This window comes from Sitophilus oryzae, unplaced genomic scaffold, assembly GCF_002938485.1.
Source record: "Sitophilus oryzae breed Bouriz unplaced genomic scaffold, Soryzae_2.0 scaffold_1122_pilon_pilon, whole genome shotgun sequence".
In the NCBI taxonomy this organism is placed as follows: Eukaryota; Metazoa; Arthropoda; class Insecta; order Coleoptera; family Curculionidae; genus Sitophilus; species Sitophilus oryzae.
The window spans coordinates 201,542-222,458 of NW_022145752.1; positions in this window are offsets into that span (position 1 = coordinate 201,542).

Genomic DNA, 20,917 nt, shown 5'->3' on the forward strand with positions numbered 1-20,917 from the left:
TATTATAATAGTTTTTTCAAAATAACTATTTTGAAGGTTAAAAACATCATTTAACTAATTTTTTTTTCATAATTTTGTCGTCCACGATTGTCATTTTATTTTAAACTACATATAAACAAATAACTACAATATATCTGAAAAGGTCGCAGTGAAATAATCATACGTGTATAATAGAGTGTCCGTTATTTACAAAGTTGACCGTTTCTCTCAGGACGCCCTCTAAATTTTTAGTTTATTGTCTAAAATGATAACAGACAAAATAAATATTCACAATAAACCTTGCCCCAAAGACGATTCATTTCTCATTTAAATTACATGAGAATTTGCGACTTTTTGCAAATAATTTTTTTAAATCGAAATTATCAATACCTGTCATCATTGATATAAATTAAACATGTTGACTAAATAGTTAATAGACGGAAATCATAAATTTGAAATATTTTTGCGCCAAATCATCACCAATCGTCATTTTTTCGAAGAAAATTTTATGATTAATTTAAAAAAATAATTTTTTTTCCAAATTTATCTTTTTAGTCCAATAACTATCTACTCAACATGTTTATTTTTTGTCAATAATGACATGTATTGACTATTTCCATTCTAAATATCTCGAGAAGGGTTGCTCGTAACTATTTTTACCAAGAGACATTTTTTACGTAAAAGAATACGAAAGTGTATATTTTTTTACTCAGCAGTTCTATATAGGTACGGACAAAAAGTTATTACTCTTCAAAACAGTTAAAACACATGTAGGTGGCGCCCTTTACAAATAGAAGTCATAATGACATCAAAATCAAATTTATCATGTCAAAAAACTATCAGACACCAATTTTCATCCAAATATTTACGTTACTTCAGAAATTATTAGGAAAAAATCGAAATAAAAATGAAACTTCTACACCCTGTATCTCCGAAACTAAGCATTTTTGGACAAACATTTATAAAAAGTTTTTACTTCTTTTTATCTGCAGAATATGCTCCCGAAGTTTCCGGAATACAGTTCGGACCACCCTGTACAATTCTTAAATATCAATGTTAAAGTTGGAAATTAGGAATTCTTCAAGTATAATGAAGTTTAAACCATTTAAGTATAGCTGATTTATTTTAATAAACTTTCTTTAGTTGGATTTTGATTTTTTTTATGTTGGCAAGAATGTTTGCAGAAATAAATTCAAATCGTCAACTCAATAGAAAAAAAAATGTTACAGTAAAACATAATTAAGGAAAATAACAGAAATTTAGCGAACTTACTTAAAATTAGTTAATACTATACTATCATTAGTTAAGTACTGCAAAAGAGTACAAGCTGAAAAATTAAAAGTATTAGAATTAACTACCTGGCATGCATTCAATTGTTTTCCATGATTCAAAATTGTTTATCTTGGTATTATGAAAATTGCTTTTTTTCAAATAATAGATTAAATTTTGCAAAAATAATCATAATTTTGAAAAAAAGTTTAAACGTTAAAAACTTTAAATGTGAATAACTTTTGAAGGAGTAGGTTTATCAAAAAATTGTAAGAGAACTTTTTTGTAGAACGTTCAATTCTATATAATAAAGTGTGATTGTCATGGCTACGAGAGAAGAAGATCAAAATAAAAAAAAATATTTGCAAAAAGTGATAAATTCCCATGTAACTTAAATTGGAAATGAATCGTCTTTGGAGCAAGATTTATTGTGAATATTCTTCTTCTTCTTCTTCCTGTGCCTTGTGCTTAGCCGCACGTTGGCGATTGTCTGTACTCTTCATACAATGTGAAGACTGCCGTTTTCGGCTCTTCGAAATATGGTGGCTGCGTCGCTGATGTTACACCAATCCCGTATGTTTCTTAGCCAGGAATGTTGTTTTCTTCCTGGGCCTCGCCGTCCCTCTATTTTTCCTTGTAGAATCAGCTTAGGAATGTAATATTTGTCTCCTCTAAGGATATGGCCGAGATATGAAACTTTCCTTTCTTTAACTATATTAAGCATTTCTCGTTCATAGCCTGCAGTTCTTAAAACTTCTTCGTTGGTGGCATGTGCGGTCAATGGCACACGTAAGAGTCTCCGGAGAGTCCACATTTCGAAAGCCTCGATGCGGTTCAGGGTTCTAGCCTTGAGAGACCAGGTTTCTGCGCTGTATAGTAAGATGGGCCATATGTAGCATTTTACTAGCCGTAGTCTAAGTGTTAGCGGGAGACTGCGTGCTAATAGGAAGTTTTTAAGTTTAAAAAATGTTGACTTTGCATAATTCGTTTTAAGTTTAACTTTCTCATACCACCCAGATATTTAAATCGTGGAACTCGCTCTATAATATTTCTATCCACGGTCAATGCGGTGTTGATTGTAGGCTGGCGTCCTATTACCACAAGTTTGGTCTTGGCAGCGTTGATTTTAAGACCGAAACGATTTCCCATGTCCCCTATCTTATTTATTATTTGCTGGAGATCCTCTAAAGTTGTTGCTAGTATTGCCGTATTATCTCCATATCTTATATTGTTAATTGGAACTCCGTTAATCTTAATTCCTCCACTTTCTCCTCCAGGGCCATTTGAAATATTTTTCGACATTATATATTAAAAAGTATTGGTGACAGTATACAGCCCTGGCGGACTCCTTTCTGACACACATTGAAGGTGTGTGTGTTTACAATGTTCTGGTAATTTTTTAGACAATAAACTAAAAATTTAGAGGGCGTCGTGAAATAAACGACCAACTTTTGTAAATAACGAACATCCTAGTGTATAAGTACATCAAAAATCTATTGAATTTCCTCAATTTTTATTTAAATTAGGAGAAATATAAATTGAATATTTTTTGTAATAGATTATATTAAAAAAATAAAACGTGTCTGACACTTTCTGACGACAATGTTACTGAAATCAGAAAATTGTTGTAGATTTGTGATGTAGATACCACTTTTAGCACTTATATCATATAAATATCTATTTTTAAATTTTCAATGTAAAATAACTCGATATTTTTGACTTATCTTGAAAAATTTTGCACTTATTTAAGGCTCACCCCGTATAATTAAGATTTTTATTATCTTTCTTCAATACTAGTTTCCTGTATAAAAATACAGTGTTAGCAGTAAAAAAGCATCGCCGAAAATCTACAATCTTTAATCTACACACTTTTATTTTATTACTATATAAAAAAATATATATAAGTATTTAAATTAAATTCATAATTACAGATTGAATCAATATTTCCAAACAATACTGTATTTCAAATCTGCCACTTCAAGCCCACGTATTTTAAAGAGATAATTCGTTTAAGCCAATCAGCAACTCCGAAATTCCAAAAAGCCACAATGGCCACACTCTGTGGCAAAGCCGCCGCCGCGTCCACATAAAAAAAGAGGCCCGAAAGGCTTAACAAAACTCGCTGACCCAGAAGAATTTAGACTGCGGCAACAACAACTGACTTTCCAATCAGTAGCGCGTATAAAGTCGGAGAATGCTACGTAATATTATTCCGATTTAATTTGCATTTGAAAGCCGCAGGGAAATAATGCTGATCAATCAATTTTTTTTTTGTTTTTATACACTGAACTTAAAATTTTGATGTGATTTAAAGTTCAATATATTTTTTTCTAGTGGGCCGATTTCGATGATTTTTTAAGCAATTTGTAGCTAATTTAATTGGCATTTTAGTGTCTCTCTCTAAATTAAAAATAAAAGTTTCCATCTGTCAAATATACGAGGGAAAACAAAATGTTGATATTTTAGTGAAAGTTTGAAACACCCTGTGGAATAACAAAGCAAGAAATTTAAAATCATTTTATCATCTAGGTACGTCTTTTCTCGATAGTTTGTTTTTTTATTCATCTCGATAGCTTAATTTTTGTTGGAGATATTCGGTTTTGAATGAGACAGTAACGTTTTACAGCAATTTAAACATTGATTTTAGGTTTTAATTTTTATTGTTTTTGTAATGGCACTGTGAGTGAATAGTCATATTATCATTTAGTGGAGTGCCCAGAGACTTTTACCTCAGAATTCAAGTAAATTTATTGAAATAAATAAATCTAATACATAAGCTATACCTATTCTGCTTATATTCTAATCATTGAAATTTTGATTGAAATTGAATTATACAGGGTGGCGCGTCATATACGACGCGGTTTTGCAAGGAGAACAAAAGTTTGTATTGAAGTGAAATTTCTTAGCTTATGTGAGTCAATTTAAAGTCTTTTCTAAAATTATGTAGAGTTCTACAGGGTGTCAATTCAAAAGATAAAAAACGCTACTAAGACTATCAAAATGTTGATCTAATAACAATTTGACGTTTATACTATTACATTAAAGGTAACTTTTTTCCAAAGCCTACCATGACTTCACTGAATCATCGTTTCTTGGTCACTATTATTAATATCTTAATTATTAGATAATAATACTGATATTATGATGTTCTGGTATATCGTCGATTTTAAAATAAACTAACTGTTTCTATCTTATTTTTAGGTTAGAATGGGCATAATCAAGAGGGCCACTGATACCGTGTTGTAAAAATATGCTAAATAAGGGCTTATTTTTTGGTATTTATTATAATTTTGCTAATATCCTCGGTTTGAAAGAAGATATCAAGATGCGGTTTTCGTTGACTTTTTAAGCTTTTACTACTCTTTACTATCAGCTAAAATTACATTTACTATTGCATTTAATTTTTTTGAAAAAACGCGCAATGTTTGTTAAATTGTAAGACAACGCCCCCTAGCGTCTACGTTCAAAAGCTTATTATTATTGTTTATATGGTACAATATAGAATAAGAAACTCCCTTTTAAACGAGCCTTCGCTTGTTGAATTCCGATCATCCAGTCCAGAGTTATTAATATTCAAATAAAAACAGATCTAACCTTCCCCCACCACTTTATTTTAGTAGATAGGGGAAAATGGATTTAACAGAAAATATTCAAAATTTACTGAAGATTATGGAGCTGTTACTTATAGTACACCTTATCTAGGCGAAATTGTGTAAAAACTCCATTTTCTTATTTTTTGTTGCAGTTGCGCCCCCTAGCGATCGTTCTACAAACTTGCAAATAATTTCCAGCAATTTCCCATAGCCTCTTTAGTTATAAATATTTTTTTCCGCAGCCGCTACGGCTAATATTTTCCGAGATACAGCCGAGAGCTATTCTTAGTGGAACACCCTGTATACATCTTCCCTTCTCAAAATCCCTATCTTAACTAGGACTTTAACAAGAGACAATTTATTAAATTGTCTTAGAAAAACATTTAGTACATATTTAATATAATTTTTCGTAGCAACTAAAAATGTAATAATATTAGTGGTGTTCCATTTTAAAATACAACTTTGATTTTTATTTATTTGGGACACTCTGTATCTTGTAAAAATATTTTTAAATTGTAGCCTAATAGTCCTTCAACGAACCCCAAACTTACAATTTGTAAAATCTCATCGTTTAGCTACAATACTCCGTGTCGTATGTGGTGAAATACCCTGTATAGCGTTTAACGCCCTTGGGAGTAGCAAGGTACAGCTTGCTATACTAGAGAGCCGTTCGGTATACAAGGAAGGTAATGTGGCTAGCACTACGCTTCAACCGCCTATTATTACCTCAGGATTGTGAATCCCAAGTACTCATTTACGGCTGAGTCGACCTAGGTACCCAAACTATTTTTATTTTAATAAAAATAGTCGGCTGATGAAATGCCGGGTGTGGGATTCGAACCCACTACCTTGAGATTGATAGACGAGAGCCTGTACCTCTACGCCACCGGGCACCTTAAAAATATGCAATTCTTAAATATCAATGTTAAAGTTGGGAATTAGGAAATCTTCAAGTCTAATGAAGTTTAAATCATTTTAGTATAGCTGATTTATTTTAATAAACATTCTTTAGTTGGATTTTGATTTTTTTTATGTTGGCAAGAACGTTTGCAAAAATAAATTCAAATCGTCAACTCAATAGAAAAAAAAATGTTACAGTAAAACATAAATAAAGAAAATAACAGAAATTTACCGAACTTATTTAAAATTAGTTAATACTATACTATCGTTAGTTAAGTACTGCAAAAGAATACAGGCTCAAAAATTAAAAGTATTAGAATTAACTACCTGGCATGCATTCAATAGTTTTCCATGACTCAAAATTGTTTATCATGGTATTATGAAAATTGCTTTTTTTCAAATAATAGATTAAATTTTTCAAAAATAATCATAATTTTGTAAAAAAAGTTGAAAAATTTAGGAATTTACCAAATGGTTAACTTTAAATGTGAATAACTTTTGAAGGAGTAGGTTTATCAAAAAATTGTAAGAGAATTTTTTTGTAGAACGTTCAATTCTATATAATAAAGTGTGATTGTCATGGCTACGAGAGAAGAAGATCAAAATTAAAAAAAATATTTGCAAAAAGCGATAAATTCCCATGTAACTTAAATTGGAAATGAATCGTCTTTGGAGCAAGATTTATTGTGAATATTCTTCTTCTTCTTCTTCCTGTGCCTTGTGCTTAGCCGCACGTTGGCGTTTGTCTGTACTCTTCATACAATGTGAAGACTGCCGTTTTCGGCTCTTCGAAATATGGTGGCTGCGTCGCTGATGTTACACCAATCCCGTATGTTTCTTAGCCAGGAATGTTGTTTTCTTCCTGGGCCTCGCCGTCCCTCTATTTTTCCTTGTAGAATCAGCTTAGGAATGTAATATTTGTCTCCTCTAAGGATATGGCCGAGATATGAAACTTTCCTTTCTTTAACTATATTAAGCATTTCTCGTTCATAGCCTGCAGTTCTTAAAACTTCTTCGTTGGTGGCATGTGTGGTCCATGGCACACATAAGAGTCTCCGGAGAGTCCACATTTCGAAAGCCTCGATGCGGTTCAGGGTTCTAGCCTTGAGAGACCAGGTTTCTGCGCTGTATAGTAAGATGGGCCATATGTAGCATTTTACTACCCGTAGTCTAAGTGTTAGCGGGAGACTGCATGCTAATAGGAAGTTTTTAAGTTTAAAAAATGCTGGCTTTGCATAATTCGTTTTAAGTTTAACTTTCTCATACCACCCAGATATTTAAATCGTGGAACTCGCTTTATAATATTTCCATCCACGGTCAATGCGGTGTTGATTGTAGGCTGGCGTCCTATTACCATAAGTTTGGTCTTGGCAGCGTTGATTTTAAGACCGAAACGATTTCCCATGTCCCCTATCTTATTTATTATTTGCTGGAGATCCTCTAAAGTTGGTGCTAGTATTGCCGTATTATCTCCATATCTTATATTGTTAATTGGAACTCCGTTAATCTTAATTCCTCCACTTTCTCCTTCCAGGGCCATTTGAAATATTTTTTCGACGTATAATATTAAAAAGTATTGGTGACAGTATACAGCCCTGGCGGACTCCTTGACACACATTGAAGGTGTGTGTTTACAATGTTCTGGTAATTTTTTTAGACAATAAACTAAAAATTTAGAGGGCGTCGTGAGATAAACGACCAACTTTTGTAAATAACGAACATCCTAGTGTATAAGCACATCAAAAATCTATTGAATTTCCTCAATTTTTATTTAAATTAGGAGAAATATAAATTGAATATTTTTTGTAATAGATTATATTAAAAAAATAAAACGTGTCTGACACTTTCTGACGACAATGGTTACTGAAATCAGAAAATTATTTGTAGATTTGTGATGTAGATACCACTTTTAGCACTTATATCATAAATATCTATTTTTAAATTTTCAATGTAAAATAACTCGATATTTTTGACTTATCTTGAAAAATTTTGCACTTATTTAAGGCTCACCCCGTATAATTAAGATTTTTATTATCTTTCTTCAATACTAGTTTCCTGTATAAAAATACAGTGTTAGCAGTAAAAAAGCATCGCCGAAAATCTACAATCTTTAATCTACACACTTTTGTTTTATTACTATATAAAAAAAATATATATAAGTATTTAAATTAAATTCATAATTACAGATTGAATCAATATTTCCAAACAATACTCTATTTCAAATCTGCCACTTCAAGCCCACGTATTTTAATGAGATAATTCGTTTAAGCCAATCAGCAACTCCGAAATTCCAAAAAGCCACAATGGCCACACTCTGTGGCAAAGCCGCCGCCGCGTCCACATAAAAAAAGAGGCCCGAAAGGCTTAACCAAACTCGCTGACCCAGAAGAATTTAGACTGCGGCAACAACAACTGACTTTCCAATCAGTAGCGCGTATAAAGTCGGAGAATGCTACGTAATATTATTCCGATTTAATTTGCATTTGAAAGCCGCAGGGAAATAATGCTGATCAATCAATTTTTTTTTTATTTTTATACACTGAACTTAAAATTTTTATGTGATTTAAAGTTTAATATATTTTTTTCTAGTGGGCCGATTTCGATGATTTTTTAAGCAATTTGTAGCTAAATTAATTGGCTTTTTAGTGTCTCTCTCTAAATTAAAAATAAAAGTTTCCATCTGTCAAATATACGAGGGAAAACAAAATGTTGATATTTTAGTGAAAGTTTGAAACACCCTGTGGAATGTGTTAACAAAACAAGAAATTTAAAAATCATTTTATCATCTAGGTACGTCTTTTCTCGATAGTTTATTTTTTTATTTATCTCGATAGCTTAATTTTTGTTGGAGATATTCGGTTTTGAATGAGACAGTAACGTTTTACAGCAATTTAAACATTGATTTTAGGTTTTAATTGTTTATTGTTTTTGTAATGGCACTGTCAGTGAATAGTCATATTATCATTTAGTGGAGTGCCCAGAGACTTTTACCTCGGAATTCAAGTAAATTTATTGAAATAAATAAATCTAATACATAAGCTATACCTATTCTGCTTATATTCTAATCATTGAAATGTTGATTGAAATTGAATTATACAGGGTGGCGCGTCATATACGACGCGGTTTTGCAAGGAGAACAAAAGTTTGTATTGGAGTGAAATTTCTTAGCTTATGTGAGTCAATTTAAAGTCTTTTCTAAAATTATGTAGAGTTCTACAGGGTGTCAATTCAAAAGATAAAAAACGCTACTAAGACTATCAAAATGTTGATCTAATAACAATTTGACGTTTATACTATCACATTAAAGGTAACCTTTTTCCAAAGCCTACCATTACTTCACTGAATCATCGTTTCTTGGTCACTATTATTAATATCTTAATTATTAGATAATAATACATCTGATATTATGATGTTCTGGTATATCGTCGATTTTAAAATAAACTAACTGTTTCTATCTTATTTTTAGGTTAGAATGGGCATAATCAAGAGGGCCACTGATACCGTGTTGTAAAAATATGGTAAATAAGGGCTTATTTTTTGGTATTTATTATAATTTTGCTAATATCTTCGGTTTGAAAGAAGATATCAAGATGCGGTTTTCGTTGACTTTTTAAGCTTTTACTACTCTTAACTATCAGCTAAAATTACATTTACTATTGCATTTAATTTTTTTGAAAAAACGTGCAATGTTTGTTAAATTGTAAGACAACGCCCCCTAGCGTCTACGTTCAAAAGCTTATTATTATTGTTTATATGGTACAATATAGAGTAAGAAACTGCCTTTTAAACGAGCCCGCTTGTTGAATTCCGATCATCCAGTCGAGAGTTATTAATATTCAAATAAAAACAGATCTAACCTTCCCCCCCCCACTTTATTTTAGTAGATAGGGTAAAATGACTCTAACAAAAAATATTCAAAATTTACTGAAGATTATGAAGCTGTTACTTATAGTACACCTTATCTAGGCGAAATTGTGTAAAAACTACATTTTCTTATTTTTTGTTGCAGTTGCGCCCCCTAGCGATCGTTCTACAAACTTGCAAGTCATTTCCAGCAATTTCCCATAGCCTCTTTAGTTACAAATATTTTTTTTTCGCAGCCGCTACGGCTAATACTTTCCGAGATACAGCCGAGAGCTATTCTTAGTGGAACACCCTGTATACATCTTCCCTTCTCAAAATCCCTATCTTAACTAGGACTTTAACAAGAGACAATTTATTAAATTGTCTTAGAAAAACATTTAGAAAGACATATTTAATATAATTTTTTCTACTGACTACGCCACTGCTCGAGGTTATTCATAAAATATTTAACAAAGGTAACGCGAGATCGGGCCGCAGCAACAGCGGGAAATTTAAAACTGCTCATCGATCTGACCGGAGTCGGCGTCGGTCGTGCAAATTTAGCATCGGAGTGTAAATATAACAAGCCCACCTGCAAAATTTACACTCGGTCTCGAACACAAACAGCGCCATTGTCTAAGAAAGATCTCTATAATTTATTAGGATTACGCGGTTCAAGTTCGATGGTGCGGAAAGATAGTTTGACTGGGAAAACTATTTGTTTTCGCAGTTTGGCATGGCTGGAATCGATAAGGTCAACGTTGACTGACGTAGAGGAGTAACAGAATTGACATATTTTAAATTTGAATGATTATTTTGCTTTGTAAATAATAGAATTGTATAATTTCCCAGGAGGTTAAATTGTTGCTTTAAGTATGTTGTAGAATATACAGGGTGGCGCACCTCATTCGCCTCGGTTGATTATAGTCTGTCCAACGAGAAGATCCTTGACAGTGATAGATGTGTCTGTCATTTTAATTTCAAAGTAGTTTATTTTATTTTACAAAGAAATAAGTTGGTACAACTGGAACGCATAGCAGGAAATATTTAAAATTTGATTGACAAGATGACAAGTGATTACTTCAAAATATTGTGAAAAAAACTGTATAAAACTGAAAAAACGTAATCGAGTTATTTTATTTAATAAAACCGGTATGTGTTAATACAAAACAAACAAGAACAAGACACTACATACCAAAAAAATATAAAAAAGAACTATTATTTACTTTCAAGCTTTATGAAACTACCCGCATTTATGATTATATTTATCAATATAACTTATGTACAAATACAAATTTGTAATATTCCACAGGAATAAATAAAACAACATAGGTAAATAAAACAAACTATTTTATTAATAATAACACCTACCAAATTTTATACCTTAAAGGTTGATTAATTAACTTTAATCTTAATTTTTTTAAACCAGTACCTTTTGACATTATTTTTCTGCAGTACTAAAATCCATTATTTACCTATCGTGTGATGTCGATATTTTACAGCTACTCCAGTTTTTAGTATGTGTTTAGTTTGATCCTTCTACCATATACGAGATGCACTTATCTACGACGAGATGGTATACAAACTTTAACGATGGCAACTTCATTGGTGTATAAGACTTTCTGCCTGGGCAGCGAGTATTAACCATAAACTGTGCTCTGGGTCTACAGGTAATTTTCACTCGATTTTTCCTCCACTTGACTTCAAAAGACACAAAACACACGTAATAATACGAATCAAAATGCATCATCTTCCAAAACGCAGGGTATTTAACAAAAGTTGACTCAAAATTATAACCCCTAATTTGGCAAGACTTTGACAAGCGTCAAAAATGACAAAAATCTAAAGGCGAGTTCATACGCATCGGCGTCCGTTTGTCGTTCGTCATTCCGTCAAACCAATAAAATTGAAATACGATCTGTCATTTTTGGAATAAACCAATAAAACTGGTTAAAAACAACAAGACACGACGCATGACGGATTTATATTTAAACCCATCCATAGATAACTTAAAAATTATTAGAAACTTTTTTTAGTAAAATAAAGAGATTGGTATGGGACGTCATCTGCTTTTCTTCTGTCATCGTCTGTCGAAATCTTACCTGAGAAAAAAAAAGAGTATATACGAAAACGGAAAGATGTAGAAACAAAATATTTTATAGGTATATGTGGAGAGTCAATGTGCACAATTCAAAATTATTTTGAAATACACAGGGTGTCTCAGAACTAAGATCCATACCAAAGTTATATATTTTTTCTTATGGAACACCCGGTATTTTATTTCATTTGTGGATTCTTGGGCCCAAAAAAGGCATTTATTATAAGGGTTAAATATGTTTAAAATCCTTGGCTTTTGAGATATTTAAAGATATATAAATATGCATGCTACAAGAGAATTGATTATCAATACCCTATACATTACTTTTCAGAATTATAGTCTGTCCAACAAGAAGATCCTTGACAGTGATAGATGTGTCTGTCATTTTATTTTCAAAGTAGTTTATTTTATTTTACAAAGAAATAAGTTGGTACAACTGGAACGCATAGCAGGAAATTAATATATGTATTTAAAATTTGACTGACAAGTAACTTTAAAATATTGTGAAAAAAACTGTATAAAACTGAAAAAATGTAATCGAGTTATTTTATTTAATAAAAAACGGTATGTATTAATACAAAACAAACAAAAACAAGACACCACATACCAAAAAATATAAAAAAGAACTATTTCTTACTTTCAAGCTTTATGAAACTTCCCGCATTTATGAATATAATCATATAATTATGTACAATCATAATTATGTTATCAATATAAATTATGTACAAATACAAATTTGTAATATTCCGCAGGAATAAATAAAACAACATAAATAAAACAAACTATTTTATTAATAATAACACTTACCAAATTTTATACCTCACAGGTTGATTAATTAACTTTAATCTTAATTTTTTTAAACCAGTACCTTTTGACATTATTTTTCTGCAGTACTAAAATCCATTATTTACCTATCGTGTGATGTCGATATTTTACAGCTACTGAAGTTTTTAGTATGTGTTTAGTATGGTCCTTCTACCATATTCCAAATGCACTTATCTACGACGAAATGATATACGAACTTTATTGATAGTAACTTTATTGGTGTATCTGTATAACACTTTCTGCCTGGGCAGCAAGTATTAACCATAAACTATGCTCTGGGTTCTACAGTTAATTTTCACTCGATTTTTCCTCCACTTGACTTCAAAAGACACAAAACACACGTAATAACACGAATCAAAATGCATCATCTTCCAAAACGCAAGGTATTTGACAAAAGTTGTCACAAAATTATAACCTATAATTTGGCAAGACTTTGACAAACGTCAAAAATCTAAAGGCGAGTTCATACGCATCGGCGTCCGTTTGTCGTTCATCGTTCCGTCAAACCAATAAAATTGAAATACGATCTGTCATTTTTGAAATAAACCAATAAAACTGGTTAAAAACAACAAGTGACGACGTATGACGAATTTATATTTAAACCCATCCATAGTTAACTTAAAAATTATTAGAAACTTTTTTTAGTAAAATAAATAGATTGGTATGGGACGTCATCTGCTTTTCTTCTGTCATCGTCTGTCGAAATCTGACCTGAGAAAAAAAAACAGAGTTATAATTCTTGTGCTGAGTATAAAGGCAAAGAAATAAACTTTACTGAAAAATGTTATTGCTTCCTTAAATTTATACAGGGGTACCAAAAATTAGTGATCAATTTTAAGGATTTATTTTACATAAAAACTTTGTTATTTCAAATGCAACACTCTGTATATTTTTAAATAAATCGAAGCAGATTCAAATGCTCGTAAATTGCCATACCCATACAAGACTAACCTTTGCCAGCCCTTAGTATAGTGGTTTACAAACAAATGAGATTCGTAAATGCAAACATTATGAACTTTAAAAGGCTTGATCAACATTTTCTATTAAATAAAACTTTTTGCATAATTATATTGTAAGCTATTTAGCTCAAATTCCTTTTTCGTAACGCAGAAAAATAATTCTGAAATTAGTTTCTATTTTCTGTCAGCTTGAACCGGAAGTGAATTAATAATTCCACGAGGGCTCTTAATTAGGACAGCCTTTGTACTGTCAAAAACTTTAATCCAACAAAGATAAATGCGTCAAAAAGTTTCATCCTGCTGCAGCAGTAACAGTATTCAGCGAGCGTGCATAACGCTAAAATGCTTCCCGGACAGAACAGGCCCTCTCAACTATAAAGCCATTCTGAGTAAATTTCATTTGTCCCTTCGTACTTTCGCAATCTGCCAAATTTGAGTTTGTTAATTTTAAAGCAGGAGAGTTTCGTTTCTTTTTTTTTCAGCACCATTTCTTTCATTATACAGTGTGGGGCCTCTCATACGCCGCGGAAGGTCCAAAGAGAACGGTAGTTTATATCGAAATTAAATTTTGGCAGCGTATGTAGGAAGCATTTTATAAAAACATATAGAATTATACAGGGTGTCCCCAAAAAAAGTTACACATCAAAGTTGTGTTTTTTCTAATGAAACACCCTATCTTCTTCTTTCTCAGCCTGGTTCCATCCAGTGTTGGATATAGGCCTCTTCTAGGTTTTTCCATGCTTCGCGATCTCTAGCCAATCTTATCCATTGTCTTCCCGCCACTGCCCTGACGTCATCGACCCATCTCTTTTTTGGTCGGCCCACACTTCTTGTTGTTCCCCTAGGTCTCCATAGGATTATTTTTTGGGCCATCGGTCTGGATCCTGTCCTATCCATTGCCACTTCAGACTTGCCACTCTTTTAACGACATCTAATAATTTTGTTTTTTGACGTATGTGGGTATTCCGTATTTTTTTTCCTAATGGTGACTCCCAACATGATTCTTTCCATGGTTCTTTGTGCTACTCGTAGTTGTTCTGCTGTTTTTCGGGTAATTGCCATATTCTCTAAGCCATACGTAAGCACAGGTAGAATGCAGCTGTCGTAAGCCTTTTTCTTTAGGTTCATGGGCACCTTTTTATCCTTGAAAATATCGCTCATATTTCCAAATGCTACCCATGCCAAATGGATCCTGCGTTTGATCTCCGTATTTTGGTTTTCCTTGCCCAGCTTGATTTTATGACCTAAATATATATAATGGTCTACGTTTTCAATAATAACGTTGTCAACGGTAATGTTATGGATATTGTTGCTCATTATCTTGGTCTTCTTCAAGTTCATATTAAGGCCAATTTTCTGGGATTGGTCATTTAGCTCATTTAGCATGGTGTTCAGTTCTTGAATGTCGGTGCTCAGCAAGACAATATCGTCTGTGAACCTCAGATGGCTAAGGTGTACCCCATCGATGTTTAGACCTCCTATTTTTCCATTCTAATTTCTTGAAGACATTTTCCAGTGCCAGTGTAAATAACTTGGGAGAGATGGTATCTCCTTGTGTCACGCCCTTGCCGAGTGGTATTTTTTTCTGTTTTGAGGTCATCGTCTAATTTAACTTGGAAGGTTGCACTATCATAGATATTTTTAATAATGGAATAATATCTGGAATCAATGCTAGCGTCCTCCATTGCAGCTAGAAATGACCAGGTTTCGATGCTGTCAAAGGCTTTTTGGTAGTCTACAAAGGCCAAATGTAAAGGTATATTATATTCTGTTGTTTTTTCAATGACTGTTTTAATTGTTTGTAGATGATCGATGGTACTAAAACCTTTTCGAAAGCCTGCCTGTTCTATGGGCTGATAGGAATCTAGTTTCGTAGACAGTCGGTTGTTGATAACCTATATAACACCCTATGGAACACCCTATATATTAATTGATTTTTGGATTCTAGGAAAAAAATAAAGGTGAGTTTTATTAAAGAAACATATCCCTAAAATCTAAGGATTTTGACATATTTCACATTTTGTGAAAATGAACAGTAAATTTTCAATTTCGATAATAGCTACCTAAATTTTAGTTAACTTTGTATAGCCTGATATTTGATTACAGTAACCATTGTATGTTAAACCAAATTGAAATTTGACCCAAAAAGTTATATAGGGTGAGACAAAATTAATATGGACATTAGTCACATTTAAAAGCAAGTTACTCCTTTATTTGAAATGGAACACCCAGTATATTTTCCGGTGTTCAATGGGGAATTTATATATCTTCAAAATATTATTAAAGTTGCCTACCCCTCAGACAAATATTTTCGCAGATATTTTAATTTTTATGATTTTGCGTCAGTAAATCTTTATTATTTCAAAAAATATACGTGGCTGTATGATATACCTTTTGTTAATTTAACAAAAATTAAAGATTGTAGAATAAAATACTCAAGGGTAATAAAAAAATTACACGTTTAAAACATATTTTAATTATTACAGAATTAAAACTAGATATAAACTTATAATTATGCGACATCATATCGATGAAATTAAATGCTCAAAATGCTTCCTTTCCTGTTAACTGCATAAAATGGTTGTCTTTTCAAAAGGATCTTTTCATTTTAAAAGGCATATGTGGAGTTCTACCTCGAAAAACATTTACAATAATTTCTCTCATGTTATCGACACTAGTTGGTCGAGTTTTGTAAACACTGTCTTTAACATATCCCCATAAAAAACCAGACTAGATAAAATTAAGAGCAACTAAGTATTCGAACTAATAGAATCATATCAATTCTCTCTGATGTAGAATAAGTTTGCATTTTCGGCAAATTTCTGAGATTTGTTTTTGTTTTAACTGACGCAAAATGATAGCTAGTTGTTAAAGTTGGACTAATTAGACAGCTATGTTGAAGTAACGTTAGACATACCACAGCCGCCTAGATTTTATCAAATAATAAAGATCTACTCAGATCAAATCATGTAGATGAAAATATCTAGGAAAATCTTTGTTTGAGGGGTAGGCAACCTTAATAGTATTTTGAAGAGACATGAATTCTCCATTGAATATCGGAATAATATACTGGGTGTTCCATTTAAAATAAGAGAGTAAACTTTTTTATTTTAACGGTGACCAATGTTCGATATTAATTTTGTCTCACCCTGTATAACTTTTTGGGTAAAGTTTTAATATGGTTTAAAGTACAATAGTTATTTCAACTACATATTAGGCTATACCGGGTAAATTCCAACTTTGGTAGCTTTTATTGTAAATTTTCCTTATTTCTAGAAAATGTTAAATATGTCAAAAACCTTACATTTTAGTCATATACTTCTTTTATAAAACTCAACTTTATTTTTCTCCCAGAATCCCAAAAACATTTAATATATAGGGTGTTCAATTACAAAAAGCACAACTTTGATATGTAACTTTTTTTGGGGACACCCTGTAGAACTCTCTTTTTAAAAAGTGCTGTGAATTAACCTACATATGCTCACAAAATTTCATTGCAATATAAACTGTCGCGCCACCCTGCACAATCTACAAACACTATTATGTTATGAAATAAAACATTTTCTTGGACTGGCATTGTCTTTATTTTTAATTTTCTGAATGTTTTTCTGGACCTAAAAAGGGGCTACACCATTAAAAAAAGATAAAAATCATGCATTCATAACTGAACAGGAGGACGAATATAAAAAAAACGACATAAAATGGAAAAATAAAAAAGCAGGCGAATAGTCTGGGGAAATTTCAGAAAACACCTGACGTGAATTTACGCCGGTCGTGAGTTTTATGCTAAAACACGCCCCGGTATAATTAAACGTCCGAAAGGATTGAAGAAAATATATTATTTATACAGCTGCGTATGGGAGTTTTTAAGTGGAGTAGAAATGTTACCAGCAAATGAGAATGTGGAGATCGTATCCGTAAGAATTATGAAACACAAAACTTCGACTTCAAGTTTTGTGATAAGAAATTCCGAAATAAAAGTAATAAAATACATTTTTCAAATCAAACAGATATAAATAAATGTATTGCTTAGGTAGGTATCTGTAGATGTTGATTATGTATGGCCATATTTTTTTTTCATTTTTCAAACACCGCAAAAATCTAAGTAATCGTCTAGTAAGTATAAAAGTCTAGTTTGTTTTGTAGGCGAATACAAATGATTAAATGATTTAATACGATGAATTTGATAGCAAATTATTATTCTTGTTTTTTTTGAGTAACTCTAGAAGATTATTCTTTTTACGGATAGACAAATTTATTTGCGATGACAAGAAATTGTAGAGAGAAACAAGCCCTATAACATATGATACAACATTTTAATGAACAGTGATTTCCATAAAATCAATAAAATGAAAAATATACGAAATAATATACACTTACTGATTTCTTTCGAAATCGACAACTATGAAACTATAAACCCTTCCCGAACACAAACGGTACATTGTGAGACAGGAAATTGTAGAGAGAAACAAGCCCTATAACATAGGGTACAACATTTTAATGAACAGTGCTTTCCATAAAATCAATAAAATTAAAAATATACGAAATAATATACATGTACTGATTTCTTTCGAAAATCGACAACTATGAAACTATGAACCCTTCCCGGACACAAACGGTATATTGTGAGACAGGAAATTGTAGAGAGAAACAAGCCCAATAACACAGGATACAACATTTTAATGAACAGTGCTTTCCATAAAATCAATAAAATGAAAAATATACGAAATAATATACATTTACTGATTTCTTTCGAACATCGACAACTATGAAACTATGATCCCTTCCCGGACACAAACGGTACATTGTGAGACAGGAAATTGTAAAGAGAAACAAGGCCATATACCATAGGATACAACATTTTAATGAACAGTGCTTTCCATAAATTCAATAAAATGAAAAATATATGAAATAATATACATGTATTGATTTCTTTCGAAAATCGACAACTATAAAACTATGAACCCTTCCCGGACACAAACGGTACATTGTGAGACAGGAAATTGTAGAGAGAAACAAGCCCTATAACATAGGATAAACATTTTAATGAACAGTGCTTTCCATAAATTCATTTTTACTCTCGGGAGGTTAACATTCTCTTTACTGCCTCAGTAATAGTTTCTAAAAACATTTTTTATTTTCACAAGGGTAAAACCAAATACATTTTTTTTTAAAACAGAGTTTTCCACCGTTATGCATTATAGCATTATCACGGATCGATATATAACGATATAACACCTTAATTTGGCTCGTAGCTTCCCTTAACCTGCCCTCTCCCTTGAGACCCGTTCGACAAGGGTGACCCTACAGGGGGTAGAGGGCTACAGGCGACATGGCTCCCTGCTTACAGGGGCACGCAAACCCCGAAGGTATGGAAAACAGGGCACAAGTTTGAAATTAAAACGACAACTCTAATCCAGCGCTGCACTGAACAGTTGGTAACTAGAATAATAGAGAATGATAGTTGAGGGGAATATGATCCTTATTTCTGCTCCAGGTGTCATTACTAATATCTCTTGTTATCGAAATAAATGTAAAAAGCAAGAGGAGAATAATAAAACAATAATGTTATGAATAAACGTCCTTTGAAACTGAATTAATGCTTTTATTCACATATCCAAAAAATAGTATTGTAATCGCAAAACATTGGTAACATTATTAAGTCTATAAACCTGACTAAATTAAATTTTGGCAAAAATATTGTATAATTTAAGATAACGAGCAGCTATTTCTTTTACTTTAGAGAGCAAATGATTGTAACAGATATTTTATTTAGATTAAAGCTGCAAAAATTAATTTAAACCGAATTTTATTATCGCTATGTTGGTCACATTGCGCCGTGTTCAGCAATGTTGTCGTTTATTTTTTGACAATTATCATAATGTCAGTCAATATTTTGTATAATATTGTGTTGTTGTTGATATTTTCACTGCCTGTTGATATTTTCACTGCCAACTGAGATACGAGGTATTTTTGAATTTTTTACCATTTGGAAAATTGCCCATAACTTTTGTAGTTTGCGGAATAATAAAATTCTGTAAAAACGTTCTTAAGGCACTTTTTTAAGCACAATTCAGTGGCGTAGTCAGTTTTTTTTCTATGTTTGCTCTTTTTGTCAGAAATAATGTGAAAAATATAATTTTTTAAATATAATTGGTAATACTAGTATAGAATGTTGATTTACTCTTTCAAAAGTATTTAATTACGCAGATAAATCATAATATAGAATATTAAATTGTGATAAAAAATAATTAAGCAACTAGATCAATATAAAATCAAAACCCGCTTCGATACAAAGATAAAAAACCTAATATTTCTCTCATTCTTAGAAATAAATACACATAACTATACAGGGTGTTTCAAAACAAATGCGAAAAACTTCAGGGGGTGATTCCTTGTTCAAAATAAAGGGTAGTTTGCTTTATAAACCTTGGGTCAAAAGTCAACCATTAGGGAGATATCGCGGTACAAAGATGGCGGAAAAATAATGTTTTTATTTTTATCTTGAAAACGAAAAGAGATAGACTAATGAAATTTTACGGAAGCATTACTGTTATAAAAACACACTTTCTGGTAATTTTTTCACTTTTTTAAAATGATTGGAAGGGGTTGAAATAAACTACCCCTATCATTCTTGTTAATGAAATTTAAAGAAAAATCTTATCAAACACATGCAAAAAAATTAATTTTGATAGTTTAGTTTATTTAGAAACTTTTTTATCTCTTGTGTTTTTTTGATAAAACTCACCGATTTGAAATTAAAAAATAAAATGTAAAGCATTACATGTTAGGACAAAAACATTTTTAGATAAAGAATCTAGTGGGCAGCTGTAATTTTTTAGGAAAAATCTAGTCGGCCGCTGTCACTTTAGGATGTTTCTAATATTGTTTTATTTGACATTACCCTACTGCAATACGTTATTATCTAGATTATGATTATTATCATTATTATCACTAGATTCTTAATCTAAAAATATTTTTAGTCCTGACATGTAATGCTTTACATTTTATTTTTTAATTTCAAATCGGTGAGTTTTATAAAAAAATACAAGAGATAAAAAAGTTTCTAAATAAACTAAACTATCCAAATTAATTTTTTTGTATGTGTTTGATAAGATTTTTCTTTAAATTTCGTTAACAAGAATGATAGGGGTAGTTTATTTCAACCCCTTCCACGCATCTTAAAAAAGTGAAAAAATTACCAGAAAGTGTGTTTTCCTCACAGTAATGCTTCCATAAAATTTCATTAGTCTATCTCTTTTCGTTTTCAAGATAAAAAATAAGAACATTATTTTTCCGCCATCTTTGTACCGCGATATCTCCCTAATGGTTGACTTTTGGCCCAACGTTTATGAAGCAAACTATCCTTTATTTTGAACAAGGAATCACCCCCTGAAGTTTTTCGCATTTGTTTTGAAACACCCTGTATATCTTTGGAAAGGGCTAAACCC